Genomic DNA, 14856 nt, shown 5'->3' on the forward strand with positions numbered 1-14856 from the left:
TAATTAGTATTCTGTACCAGAGTGCAAACTCCCCTACGGCAAATGGTAAAACCATTACAGGTTTTCAAAGGCTTCACCACTTTCAATGTTGCTGGGCATCCTTTGCATGATTTTTACAGGCTAGACTGCTTATCAGAATGTAAGATTAAGGATTTAAAATTTTATATTTGATTACTTAAGATTGAGCTTGAAATCTCACAGCCGTGGCCACAGCCGTAGCCGTGTTCTTGGAGATATTTGCAGCCGTCCCGGCCCACAGCCGTGGGGCTGCAGCCAGCCGCGGCTGCAGCCGGCCGGTGCAGACCTCTACTCAGCGCGCTAGGATACTTCTGGCGGGGCCGGGCGCTGAACGGCGTGCAATGAATGAATGGGCTATGGGCGGGCAGACAGAGATGAGGTATTTAATTTGAATTGACATCAGCTATCGGGTGGGGATGGAGAACGTTTCTAATCGAGCTTGTGATGGGGAAAGCCGAAAATGTCACGATCGGCTCAAAGCTCCGACAGGGCCGGGTGCCGTACCATGTGTAGTACCGGGGCAGCGCCCGAAACCGCTTTTCGAGAATAAAAGAAAACTTCACAACTTTTCTGAGGAAATGTTGTTTAATCACACTGCACAGCAATGCGCAAGGAATCGAAATCCGAGGTTTTTTTTAAAATTAATTCGGAGAAACCTTTTTGGGGAAAGCCCCGCAGTGTCCAAGACCGCTTCCTGGATCCGCCAGTTGTGAATAAGTCACGGTCGATACTCGATTCCGAGCTTCGGCGGGACTAGGAGCTGTATACGTTGTACCTACAATGAAGAGACGAACAGACACCTAACCCCACATCCTACTGCTATACCCGGTAACCCGTGCTTCTGTGGGCGAAGCACTGAAGCATCACGGAATCCCACAGGACCTGCGAGTCGACGATGTGGCCGCTTTGGCCGCCGGGTACTGCAGCTCCCTGGAGTTGCCTGGGACCGATGGTAAAACAACAGCTCCGGCGGTGCCCCTATGGGCCGTAGTAATTAGTGAATTCCCGTAATTTAGAGATCATATCCTCAATGATCTCCATTACGATTTTATATTCCTAAACAATATGACAGACCAATTATGTTTGCCTACGTTCAGGCATTACCTCTGATGGTTATACACCCAGTACAGCATGTGTTGTCTGTCAAACAACAATCGACGACGAGATCCCTTCTAGTTCTCATCATCTCTTAAACCATCGGTTGTCAATTCACCCACCCCGTTTCCCTAAAAATAGACGGTCAGATTCGGCCTGGGTCCTTACGACCCCTCTAGATTCGCCAGAGACGGGATCAGGTCGCCGTTATTGCACCCGTCTGGCCGTCTTAGTGTCTTTAGATACATAGACAGCTTCGACCACGGACGTCGGACGGGGTGATCGTTCCACGAATGTATGCACCATCCAGGCCTAGGATGCATCGAGGTTTTAAAAGAATGCACCGTTACCAGCTCAAAAGTGCTAATCATATGGAAAGCTGAGCCAATCAATGTTAAACACGATTATATTTTAAAAATGTTGAGGTGTAGCAAGCGATTGTCCAAAGTTATCCAAAGCCTGCTGCCACTGTCCAACCGAGTTCCGAATTGGACATTGGACATCATCGGAATTCCGAAGATTCAAGTTCCGATTGACACCACTAATTTTTCATATTCCCTGTAACATATACATTATACAATGTACACACATCAAATGTTTACACACTCAGTCCATCATAATTCGCTTTGTCATGGGTGTAATTAACGAATTCGGTTTTATAACAGTTCTGTACACGATAAGGAAGGCTGTTCCACAATTTCGAGCCATGGTAAGATAATGATGTCTTTTTGTATTCGGTTTCCGGGATGTCAAGGTCAAGATTATTGCATTGATGCGTTTTCTGCGTGCGTTTTGCGTTTTCTGCGGGTTTTGCGTAACATCGTTCTAGAAAAATAAACGATAATACATTTTTGTGATGTTTTTATATTAAATTTTAGTTAATATAACAGTTATATTTACTTTTGTATGTATCTAATGTTAAAGTTATATTATTCATAACTTTTTTCTAGAACGATATTACGCAAAAAAAAAAACGCAAAACCACAAAAAACACGCAGAAAACGCATAGTTACCCCGTTTACATGAGTCAGCGAAAATGACGTTTAGAACGGATATTTCCGTTTAGCGAAAAGTGCGCAACTTTCGACTCATGTAAACTGGTTTGAGCGCGCAAAAATGACGATTACGCGGAACGGAAATATCCGATGAATTAATGGGAAATATCCGTTTAGGACGTCAGGCCTAAACGGATTTTTTGCGCATCTAGCAGAAAATGACATGGATATGCATGTTTTATAGATGAAATCTTTTAGTTTACACATCAAAATACATATTTATCTTGAATGGTAGGTCTAATGACAATGAAAATCCACTTTTTGCCCCTGATTTCACGCCATTGTGGCAGATTCATAAAGTACCTACATAAGTGTTGAGAGGAACGTCCTATGCTTCAAAAGGGAAGCATTCTAGTTTAGGGGTAATTTCCTTATTTCTTAGATTCAACAATCAGGGTTCAAGTCCAGGGCAACCAACATAGCCTTCCCAGCCAGTCGCTCCCTATAGCCACTTGGAACAGCATGCTAGTGCCATTTAGTGCTTGGTACACTGGATATGGTGCTTGATTTATTTTGCTTTAGTACATGCTCCCAAACAATTTTCTCTACCTAGGTACTTCAAACTTCCTAGCAGTGATCAGGGGTGGAGATCTGTCAAAATTTCAGGGGGGGGGGGGTCCAGGCCAGGCAGATGGAGGCGGGCTGAATGCAGTACCATTGACTTACATAGCAGTAATTCGTTTTCAGGGGGGGGGGTCCTGACCCCCCTGAGTACCCCCCGAGATCTCCACCTCTGGCAGTGATTCAGATAACTTATGCTTCAGCGAACAGCCACCAGACGGCAGGGCACGCAGGCTGGTTGGGACAGTAACTTGGCTGCATGCCAAAATATACACAAGACACATAGACAAATTTACTCAGTCAGTGATACTGCCATCTGCCCCCCCCCACCACCACTAATATTTAAATGTTCACTTTATTGTTCCAAAGAAGTAGATTCTTCAGTGGTGGAAAGGTCTCTGAAAGTTTGGTTAATTTCGGAAGTCGGATGGTGGAAGCAGGCAACTGGCAAGTTTTGTGGAATTTGTAGAATCATACCTAACCTTACCTACCAACCTAATTTTCAACCTACCATCCTATGATCCTACAAACACACCTACATGCCTACAACCTTTTATACCAAACCACATCCTACCAATCTACAAGGTCAACCAACCTACCAAACCACATAGGTACCACTCGGACTTCATCTTCACATCTTACCTGGTGTGATTGAGAGTGGATTATTCTATGCATTTTGAAAATTGCACTGATAGTGTCTTAAAGTTTGTTGGTGAGTAGATGTAATTTCTGCTATGACTAAAACACATGGAAATGATGGATACTGTGTTGCACCAGACAGTCAAGCAATGCACATTGCACCCACAGGTCACATCTACTACACAATTCACCTAGTACTGATCTGTCCCCTGTCTTTGAAGAACTGAGCAGCTAAAAGCAAAAAATGAAAATAAAATGCTGGAATATTCAAGTGCTTCAAATGTGTCAACCAAAAATGTATACAGCAATCCCGCACCACCCACTTTCATACCAATGTTTTCTGAAGTGTGGCACCAGCCTGCACATCCTTTCATGCATTTTCATTTTGTCAACTTACTGGAGGTCCATCATAATGAGCTATGACTATTATGAGCTGTCTTAGCCTTTTTCTGAAACCAAAAAGACTTTCAACATAGATGTGCTCTTCAATGTTGTCCAAGTCCTCAATTGTTTACTTGCTTTCTGACAGTTAATCACACTTCTTTTACAGCACACAAGTAAAATAATGGCTTGTGCCATGATTATTTCCAATTATACATACAAGACTTTTAAGAATCAAGTAAATTAAGCCTAAAACAAGCACAAATAATGCTTGATAGGAGCTGCGCCACACATGTAAAAATGCGCAAAATATCCGTATTTTTCGGGCTGCCGGCGTAAAGGGAATTATCCGTTCCGGAACGGATTTTTCCGATAAGGCTCATGTAAACGGGGCCACCGAAACGCATTTTTCCGTTCCCTGGCTAATCGGATATTTCCGTTTAGGCTGAATGACTCATGTAAACGGGGTAAGTGTAGCCAGGGCCCCAGGCCCTAAAACCTTGGAAGCAAACCTCAAATGTGTAAGATGTAACGCAGATGTGTTTCATACATAAAATAAGACAATGCGAAATGTAAGCAGGGGTCTTGATGATGCCGTTTCTCGGTCACTAAATCAATGCCAACATTGAGAGCCAGCTGCGTCTCGGTACCTACTTGTTGACCTGTCGGTTATGGGACGTGCTGGCCTGTCGGTTATGGTTGTCTGGCACAGGGTGTGGACGGAGCCAGTTTTTGCTGAGGCGTGGTCGGCCGACCTAGCCCTTGTGGTTGACCTCCGCACAGCCGGCGTGACGGCAGGGTGGCTGTGGCGCGCGTCACGGCATGACGCACCGGCACGCCGATTGTCATCAGATTCCATCAGCCGCTTTCAGTTGGAGCCACACGCCCAAATGGCTCTCAGGTTCCATAGTGCTACTGAGGTGGGTAAGGGCACAACAAGCCGGTTTGTGATTCTAATACCTAGGTATATGGAGAGAGAAAGAGAGAGAGAGAGAGAGAGAGAGAGAGAGAGAGAGAGAGAGAGAGAGAGAGAGAGAGGGAGAGGGAGAGAGAGAGAGAGGGAGGGAGAGAGAGAGAGAGAGAGAGAGAGAGAGAGAGAGAGAGAGAGAGAGAGAGAGAGAGAGAGAGAGAGAGAGAGAGAGAGAGAGAGAGAGGATTGGGGAAAGATTACAAGTTCGCATTGCCTTGATACAATTAAACACATACCTAACATGCACAAGATCGTTCATAGCTTGCATAAGGATACGGCTCTGTTTTTCGTGGGTGTTACAGGTCAGAACACTGCTTCTTAGGGTGTTATTGAAGGGCGTAACTACTCCGGAGTATAAATCATGCTCATCGCTCGCGCCTCACCGCTAAAGCGAAATTCCGATGGCAAACCATCGGCATTTCGTTTTAAAACTCGGTATAAGGCCTGGTCTAAAGCTTGGTCTAACACAGCTTTCAAGCGTGCAAATCGCTTCTTAGCACCGCACATTGGAATACATGACAAATTGTCTGCTCCCAACACACAGCACATTGAGCTGCGTGTTTGGAGCAGAAAATATGCAATATATTCCAATGTGCGGTGCTGAGACGTGATTTGCACGCTCGAAAGCTGTGTTCCAGCCTTAGTCCTGCAGTGGTCGGCAGGCCCTCCAGGATCGTGCCCCTTAGACGCCAGGCAGGGCCATTACCCCCACCGACCAGACCCCGCTACTGTCACCATAAAGATCAACTGAAATTCCACTGACCCCCGTGTCTCTATTGGCATTTTTGCATTTGAAATGAATCAAAGTCGAAAATGACAGTTATACCACAAACTATTTCAAATGTATGACATTTCACCCTCTGGCACTTAGGGACAGAAGGGTTCGGACGAATCCACGATTACATAGGTTTCCATGGATAACGCATAAGATGTATGTGTCGGATTGCGACGAATCTTTCAGCACCTTCAAGTTTATCAGCTCTACATCTGCCCTGAAAGCTTCATGACGCTTACCTTAATGACCTTCGACCTCTCTCTTGAGACTGTCTTAAGCCAGCATTGCGAATCGGCATATGTCAGCGCAGATTATCCACTTGTTTTCAGACTTTTAGATTAAAAACGTACCAGCAGGTGAAATGCTGTTTGTCTCATGGATCATTGTGGGTGTGAAGGACAAGGTCACTTGGAGATCAGATCAAGGTAGAAAACGACTGAAGCTAGATGGCCTCGTTTAACTTTTTGTTTTTCAACTTTTATGATACTTTTTGGTGCTGAATTTAAATTTAGCACCCGTCTGAACATTTGAGAAATGAGAAGTAGCTTTAGTTCTCCATGCAAAATATTGCGCAGCTCTCTTTTGTGACCAAGATCTACTTTGGATAAATGGCAGGGCATCTGATGATTGGATTGATCTGATTAGACTGGTCTGATGATTGAATTGATATACCCTATGTAATATGTATGTAAGCACTAAGCATCACCTTTCAACAAAGCATTTGCCAAATTGAAGACCATTACACAGAAGTGTCATATTAAACCTCAGTTAACCCTCGCCGGACCTATTGGTTTTCTACATACGCGCCGGCCAAGGGGGGGGGGGGGGTATGACCCCCCCTCGCCGTTTCGCCCCTGGTGGAGATAGCGCGTCGCGGAAAAAACGAGCGTGTGCGCCGTTACGAGACGCAGAGATTGGTACCCGATTTTAAGGTCCTAGGTCAACCGGTGACCTCTGAGGTCGGGTCAAGTGCCCCAAGGTACGGTTCAGTTTTTGGTGAATAACTTCGCAAAAAACGGCCGCAGAGCCGCGATTTTGGCAGCATCGTGTTCGCCTTGCTCAGGCGCGTCGAATGATATACTTTTTGTTCGGGTCAGGTCAACTTAGGGTGTTGACCTCAGGTCAAGGTCAGGTCAGCACCCCCAGGTCACGAAGTTGGTCGAAAGAAGTCATGTTGCATATCATTCGATTCGGCAGGTCTTCCTGAGTCCATTGGTGGCTTTCTCGACTCACTAGCTCAATTTGATCGGGAGTTTTTGACGAAAAACTAATATGACCTTGATGACGTCATAAATGACGTCAGAAGGTCAACACTGCAAAAGTGACGCATCTAACCTTGCAAGGAGTGCATAAAATCACGATTCTGTGTGCTTGAGATAGTTGGAGATCGTTCCCGGCGCCAGAATAGCAGTTTTCATTTTTCCCCATTGACTTATAATGGTGAGGTCACGAAAATGACCTGACCTCATATGACCTTTAGGAAAAATCCGAGATGTACAAGTTGTGAGACTCATAATGGATACTAGATCCTGCAAGTTCCATTTCCCTGTGACATCTCCTCTGGCAGTGAGGGCGTTGCGAAGTTGCGACATCTGAAGACCGTGCAGAGGTTCACTTATGACGTCATAGGTCAGTGACCTGACCTGACCCAAAAATGCGGTTGGTGTCAAAAGATTCGGCCAGTGGCGTATCCAGGGGGAGGCCAAGAGGCTATGGCCTCCCCCTTTGGCATCAAACATGCAAGCGTGCCCTTTGGGTCACTTGAGTGCAGTGACGTACCTAAGGGGGGCCATGAGGGCCCTGAGGGGCGCCCTGGTTACATGAGGGTCCCCCTGGTCACCTGAGGGATCCCTGGTTATCTGAGGGGCCCCTGGTTACCTGAGTGGCCCCTGGTTATCTGAGGGGCCCGTGGTTATCTGAGGGGGCCCTGGTTACCTGATTGGTCCCTGGTTATCTGAAGGACTCTGGTTACCTGAGCGGCCCCTGACCACGGGGGCCCTGGTTATATGAGGGGCCAATGGTTACTTGAGGGGCCTCTGGTTTCATGAGGGGCCCCTGATTACCTGAGGGGCCCCTGATTACCTAAGGGGCCCGTGATTGCCTGAGAGCCCTTTATTTTCTGAGAGGCCCATGGTTACCAGTGGGACCTCTTGGTATATGAGGGGCCCCTGGTTATCTGAGGGGCCCCTGGCTACCTGAGGGGCCCCTAGCTATCTAAAGGGTCCCTAGCTACCTGAGGGGCCCCTGATCCCCTGGGTGACCCCTGGCCAGTGATCAGAAGAAACCCTGGTCACCTGAAGGGCCCATGTTTACCCGGGGAGTACCTGTATGAAGGGCCCCTGCAGTCACATAAAGGCCCTTAGTTACCCGTGGAGCCCCTGGTATAACCTTCCCCTGGTTATCTGAGGATCCCTTGGTCACCTGGTGGACCCCTGGTCAATTGAAAGGCCCCTGGTCACCTGAGAGGCCCCTGATTACCGGAACGTCCCGTAATCACTCGGCTTCAATGGTATGGCCAGGGGCGAGGTGGCACGTGTCCGTTATAGGGTTTAGGGTCCCCTCGGGCCCGAGAGGCCCTGCGGTGCCAATTGGCGGCAGAGGGCCCGCGCTGGTAACGCTTCAACTGGAAAGGAGACCACAGGGCTTGTGAGAACACCCCATGGGCTCTTGCGTAGTCACACTTATCTCCAGAAGGGTCTCACGCCAGGTTCTGAGGGACCTTGCCGGCCCTGAGGGCTCTTGCCGGCCAATAAGGGATCAGCTGTAAGGGCCCCATACCCGTTTGCTATGGCCCCACGGCCCACACCGGTGTTTCTGAGGGCCCTCACAACGGCGCCTGCGAGGGCCTCCACTGCCACCTCTAAGGGCCCTACAACAGTGCCTCTTAAGGGCCTACTTCGGCGGCTCTGAGAGCCCCACACCGGTGCCTCCGAGGGCCTTATGCAGCGCATCTGACAGTCACTTACCAGCGACTCTGAGGGCCTCTTACCGACCTCTGAGGGTCCCTTGCCGGCCTATGAAGGGCCACCAGTAACTTTCAGGGCCCCACACACGCCTAAGTGATGGCCCCCACCAGTGTCTCTACATAAGCCCTAAGGCCCTCACAACGGCGCCTGTGAGGACCCCACACCAGCGCATCTGATGACCTTTCACCGACACCTCTGAAGGACTAACACAGGTGACTCTGAGGCGCTCGCTCGATTCACTTCCTCATAAAACACCGTGCATTTTATGCATACTTCTCAAGCAAAAAATGATATTTTTACATGCCAATTTTGCACATTTTCTTACATGGCTTACACAGACAGACATACAAACGGACAGAGGGGCCCGTCTGCAAGGGGGACCGGACCCACTGTGCCCAATCCCCTCATCGAAAGGTTCTGGATACGCCCCTGCCTGGGTTGACAGCGGCATCCGGATGACCCGTGGTGCCCTTTGAGAGCAGGCGGCCCCCTCTTGGGCGAAATCCTGGGTACGTGTCTGCTTGAGTGTCCCAAGAGAAACGACCTTCAGGGCCTCATCCAAAGTACTGGCCCAAGCATAAATACAGTCAAACTGCGTCAAACTATCTTAACCCGCGCCCCAGTGGCGGTCTCCGCCAACTTCGCCCTAGTGGGGGGGGGGGGCATACAGGGTGTCCCAGAATTACCCGGACATTGTTAATTAGCGTATAAATTAAGGCAAACATGATTGCGCTTTTTTCTTTTTATCGTCCTATATAGTCAACTAGGGTGGCTGTGAAATAGCACATGCAATAGATACGCTTGTTACAAGATCAGCCGACAATGATTGAAAATGCCAGCCATTGCTGGTCTCAGTTGTTTTACGGCTCTCCCGAAACTGGGTGAAGGCCTGTTTTCTTTGACCTGTTGCTGGAGGATAATACGATCATATAAGATAAACTTAACATCAAAGTGTTCCCAGGTCATAAGGCATTATCCCCCAAAACAAAAATTGCTGTCTACACCACTTTTGCCGCGTTTTTTACATCTGAAGTGGAGAAGCTCCATGTCTGAACATGGCGGGACCTTTGGCTTCCAACAGATTTGGTTTCCAAAACAAACCCGTTCAATGTTCATGGCCATTTGGTTTACGGCATCCAGTTTTTTTACTGGTAAAATATTACCGCAGTAGTACTCTGTGCTAACGGTTGTCGTTGGGCCATCCTATCAAGCCGAATGAGTGCACGGTGGCTCAAAATGTCTCACAATTTGATTTTCGACGGGTGCCTGGCCGTCTCTGCTGTTGGGGCGTTGTAGCCATCTGACGTTCACACACGCCTTTTTCGGGCGGTTCAAATGACAGAATACCTTCGTTAGACCACAAAGTGTGCTTCAATATAATTTTTTGTTGTATATGTTGTATTTTTGGGATGAATTGTAGTGATTTTCGCTGCTTTTCCCGTAGTTTTCGCATATTTTTCAGGCGAGGGACCTCAAATCCCAAAATTTTGCGAAGATAGTGGTGGAAAGTAGACTGATGTTCTTTAGATAATCCTGATCTATCGTTTAGCTAGTTTTTAGCTAGATCAGTGACGTTTGTTGTCCATGACAAGCAACCACCCGTTTGACAATTGGTGCATGGCCCTTTTTGGCCGAGCCCAAGCTTGTCAATCAGGTTTATCTCTTGCTCTCTCTGGCTTCGTTAGCTGATATAATTGCGCTTTGCTCAATCCTAACTGCTTGCAGATGAGCTGCTGAAGCTCTCCAGCAAAAACCATGCCGAAAGTCCGTTTACAAAGTTGAAAACGGGAGTTGATTCACCATGGTTGCCTATAAGTGGCTTAAGCTGAAAACGGAAAAGGACTACTCTTACTTGACTCTGGATAATACTTGACTCGAGTCGTTACCGGTCACCAAAAGCACACAGTCCCCAAGCTCGATAGCTAAGGGATATTTTATAAAAGTATGATGCTTGTATATCATTAGAATCGAGCGCAATCGTACTTTTAGCCAGAAAATAAATGTCCGGGTAATTCTGGGACACCCTGTATGTTACCACCCACCTCTAACTCAAAAACTAAGAGGGCTAGAAAGACGCGGTAAAAAGCAGTCGATAGATCTCAATGCGTACGTTTGAAAGTATGTATTTCGGTCATTTTTCATCTTAGAGCAATATTGGGGTCACCAGAGGTCATCAAAGGTCAAAATTTGCCAATTGTCATTATATTTTTAAGAAAACATGCCGTTATCTCAGGAACTATGGTAGCTAGAAAAACGCATGGAACAGCAATCGATAGCTTTTGAACTCTTCTTTTGATAAGATAATAATCAAAATTGACCTCAGGTCAACGGTTTAGCCTCCAGAGGGCAAAAACTCCAAAAATAGCTGTTTTTACGAAAAGTGTTTTTCGACAATAACTTTCGACTACAAAAAGCCACGATATTTCTATTGCCAGAATCGTGTTCCTCTCGCCGAGACGCGTCGAATGAACTATAATTTGACCTTGAAAGGTCAACTTGAAAATTTGACTTCAGGTCAAGGTCATGACCTGACCGGAAAAGGTCATGTTGCATACTAGTCGATTCGTCTCAACAAGACAAACACAATGAGACCATCCCCAGCGTTCTATCTCTTTCCAATCGCGAGTTATTGGCAAAAATCTGTTTGTAGTCTCAAATGACCTCGGATGACCTTTTTAGAGGCTATCAGCAAAAATGACACCCAGGTCATCACGGGTGGTCTAAAACATTGTGATTCTGAAATATTTGGACTGTTCCTATGCGTACACACGGATCTAGAGGCATTTTCATTTTTCTCCATTGACTTGTACCTAATGGAAAGGTCACGCCACTGACCTGACCTTAGGTCACGGATATAAAAAATCCGAGATATACAAATTGTAGGCGCCCATAACAGCATGCAATCTACCAAGTTTGAAACCTTTTTGACAAACACTGCAGGCTGGACATGATTGCAAACTTTTTTTAGGCTTCGTCAGTTAACTTGACCTGGTGACCTGACCTGACATGACCTGGGGTAAAAAATTTCACACATTGTCCAAAATTGATGTACCAAAAGCTACCACAAGCGGCGCGGCGCTACGCGCCGCGGCTTTTTATTCACACGCAAAAAACGCGACAGGGTGGTAACATATGCCCCCCCCACTGGGGCGAAGGTTAAAATGCCATTTGATGGCCCTCATAGGCCCTCAGAGGCCAAGGCCGAGCCCCCAGAGGATAGCGTGGGCCCTCAGAGGTCGCTTTGGCGGCCATAAAGAAGCTTAGACTCGAGCGTGGGATCCTTTGACGCTGGTGTAGAGCCCTAAGGAGCCAGCGCTCGGCCCTCTAAGGCCAGCATGGGGTCCTCTAAGGCTATGGAGGGGTCTTCTAAGGCCAGTAAGGGGCCTTCTAAGGCCAGTGTGAGGCCTTGTAAGGCCAGTGTGGGACCTTCTATGTCCAGCATGGGGACGTCTATATCCAGCGTGGGGTCTTTTAAGCCCAGCGACATGGGGCCTTCTTAGGTCAGATTGAGGCCCATTGGCCACCGAGACTAGCTTGGGGCCCTCTGAAGACAATGTGGAGCCCTTTTAGGCCAGTGTGGGTTACTCTGTGACCAGCGTGAACCCTCAGAGGCCAGGCGCCAGCGTGGGGCCATCTGTCATCTGACTTCAGACTTCAGACTACTGGTGCTGGGCCCTCAGAAGCCAGCGCGGGCCTTCATAGGCTGGCGTCGGGCCATTAGAGGCCACCTCGAGGGCCTCGGCAACCACTTTTCAGATCTTATGCATGTTTGTCCCCCCTGAGGTAGGACCGGCGTGGGACCCTCAGGGGGCATCATGGGCTTCTAGAGACCGGCGTGGGTTCGAAAGCGGCATAGGGTCGTCAGACTGACTCAAAGACTCCCAGGAGCCAGCGGGGGGGGGGGGGGGGGGCTATGAGGTCAGCCATAGCAGGGCTTTCAGAGGCCAGAATGAGCCTTCAGAGGTCGGAGTGAGGCCAATGTGGGCGACATAGAGCCATCAGAGTCTAGATCAGAGCTCAACCCGAGTCAGGCCCTTCTCAAGTTAAGAGTATCAGCCGTCAACCAGCGCAAGACACTAAGAGATTGACATCTGCCCTTTGAAAATGTTACAATCGTTAAAAACATTGACAAAACATTTTGCTTTTGATAATCTTTAGTGGCCCCGGCAACGACCAAAGCAAAAAAAAAAAAACTGTATGTCTAGTCCTGAAAAATTGTACACTACATACAGACCTGGGGCATTCCACGATAGATTGTACCAGGCCCGTCACCCTCATCTCTCAGATTTTAATGAAAATCGGTCCTAGAGGTAATCATAGGCCCGAAAGACGCCTGGCAAAATATCAGACTTCTCAGATCAAAACTTTTTGAGTTATACTGCATTACATTTTTTTAACTTCGGCATGTAACGGTGAGTTTGATGGCCTATAACTCAAGAACGGGTTAAGCAACCAACAAAAAGTAAACAATACTAAGCATGCGATGAATCAAAAATTAATATTACTTTTTAAAAATTCCAAAGAAAAAATTTCATTGTTGAGCAAAAACCTTAATATTTTTTCATTTGCCTCTAATGACTTTTGGGACCAAAATTTTTCACATTTTTATTTTTTCAAAATAAACTTCATGTCATTGCAAATCGACATGCAAAAAATTAGAAAGGTGTTCTTTCTATAAGTTCCTCATTTTCCCGCAAACAAAATGGGTTTCGGAGGGGTTGATACGACCCCAGCATGCCGTTTCGCTTCTAATAGAGCTAGAGCCTCGCGGAAAAAAACGAGCGTGTGTGCCGTTACAAGTCGCAGCGATTGGTACCCGATTTTAAGGTCTCAGGTTAACCGGTAGCGTCTGAGGTCAGGTCACGTGACTGAAGTTACGGGTTCGGTTTTTAGTAAATAACTTCGCAAAAAATGGCCGCAGAGCCGCGATTTTGGCATCATTGTGTTCGCCTAGCTCAGGTGCATCGAATGGTATATTTTTGCTAGGGTGAGGTCAACTTAAGTAGTTGACCTCGGGTCAAGGTCAGGTCAGAGCCCCTCAGGTCACGAAGCTGGGCAAAGGGTATCATATGGCATATCATTCGATTCGGAAGGTCTTCCCGAGTCCATTGGTGGCTTTCCCGACTCTCTAGCTTCATTTGATCGGGGGTTATCGACGAAAAACTCGTACGACCCTAGTGACGTCATAAATGACGTCACGCAAGGTTAACAATGCAAAAGTAAAGCATTGGACTTTGCAAGGAGTGCATGAAATCACGATACCATGTACGTGGGATAGTTTTAGATCATTCTCGGCGCCAAAATAACAGTTTTTATATTTCCCCATTGATTTATAACAGTGATGTCACGTGACCGACCTGACCTCAAAAATTCCCAGATATACAAGTTGTGAGACCTCTGGAGGACACCATGTATGCGTCCTGTAACTTTCATTTCGGACAGCTATGGTCATTGGCGTCCAAAACAATGTCAGAACCAAACAGCCTTTTTCACCCTCGCGATTATAGGAAAGAGGGTTGGATGAACCCTCTTTTCACTTTTTTCAGATGACTCAGACTTAAATTGAAATTTCAGTAACCCGTGATGTCACTAGGCAGCTTTACCACGCCATTTGTAAGCTCCCCTCTCGAAATCACTATTCGAAACCGTTATCGTGACGTAAAATAAATGAATTTATAGAAAGAACACCTTCCTAATTTTTTGCATACTTCTTAACAATGAGCCAAATATTTTCTTAAAGAAATAAAAATTCAAAAAAATTTGGTCCCAAAGTCCAAAAAATACAAATGAAAGAAAAATCGATATGTCATATATAAAAAAGCGTATTTTTCGAAATTTCAAAAAATACATATTAATCTCTGTTTCATTGCAAGTTCAATGTTATATAACATTTGGCATTTGAATAATCCGTCTTAGAGTTACAGCCCGCCAAACTTAGCGCTGCAAAGCAAGATCCAAAAAATGTTATACATCATAACTCAAAAAATACTTATCTGATAAGCCTGAAATTGTTACAGGTGGATTCAGAGCCCCTGATTACCCCTGAGACCAATTCTCGTCAAATTCCGAGAGATGAGGGTGTCAAATTGGAAAAAAGTGGTACGATCTATCGTGGAATGCCCCACCTATCGACACCGATGGCTTTTCACGTTTTTCTTTTCTTTTTTAGATTGCCGAGTGTGCCTAAAAAGGCTCCCTCACATGGTGAAGTGGCAGAGAGCCGCACCTGGGCATGGGTTAAGTACGCCACTACTGGGGCCCCTAAGGTAAGGGTGGGGCCCCTTGAGCAGGTTTGGCCTCCCCCTTTTCAAGATCCTGGATACGCCACTGGATGCGGCTTGGATCAAAGGTCAGGTATGCCAAGTTTCAGCTCTCTATCTCCAGCGTGTTCGGAGC

This window comes from Amphibalanus amphitrite, unplaced genomic scaffold (assembly GCF_019059575.1).
Source record: "Amphibalanus amphitrite isolate SeventyFive unplaced genomic scaffold, NRLGWU_Aamphi_draft 001619F_arrow, whole genome shotgun sequence".
NCBI classification, from domain to species: domain Eukaryota; kingdom Metazoa; phylum Arthropoda; class Thecostraca; order Balanomorpha; family Balanidae; genus Amphibalanus; species Amphibalanus amphitrite.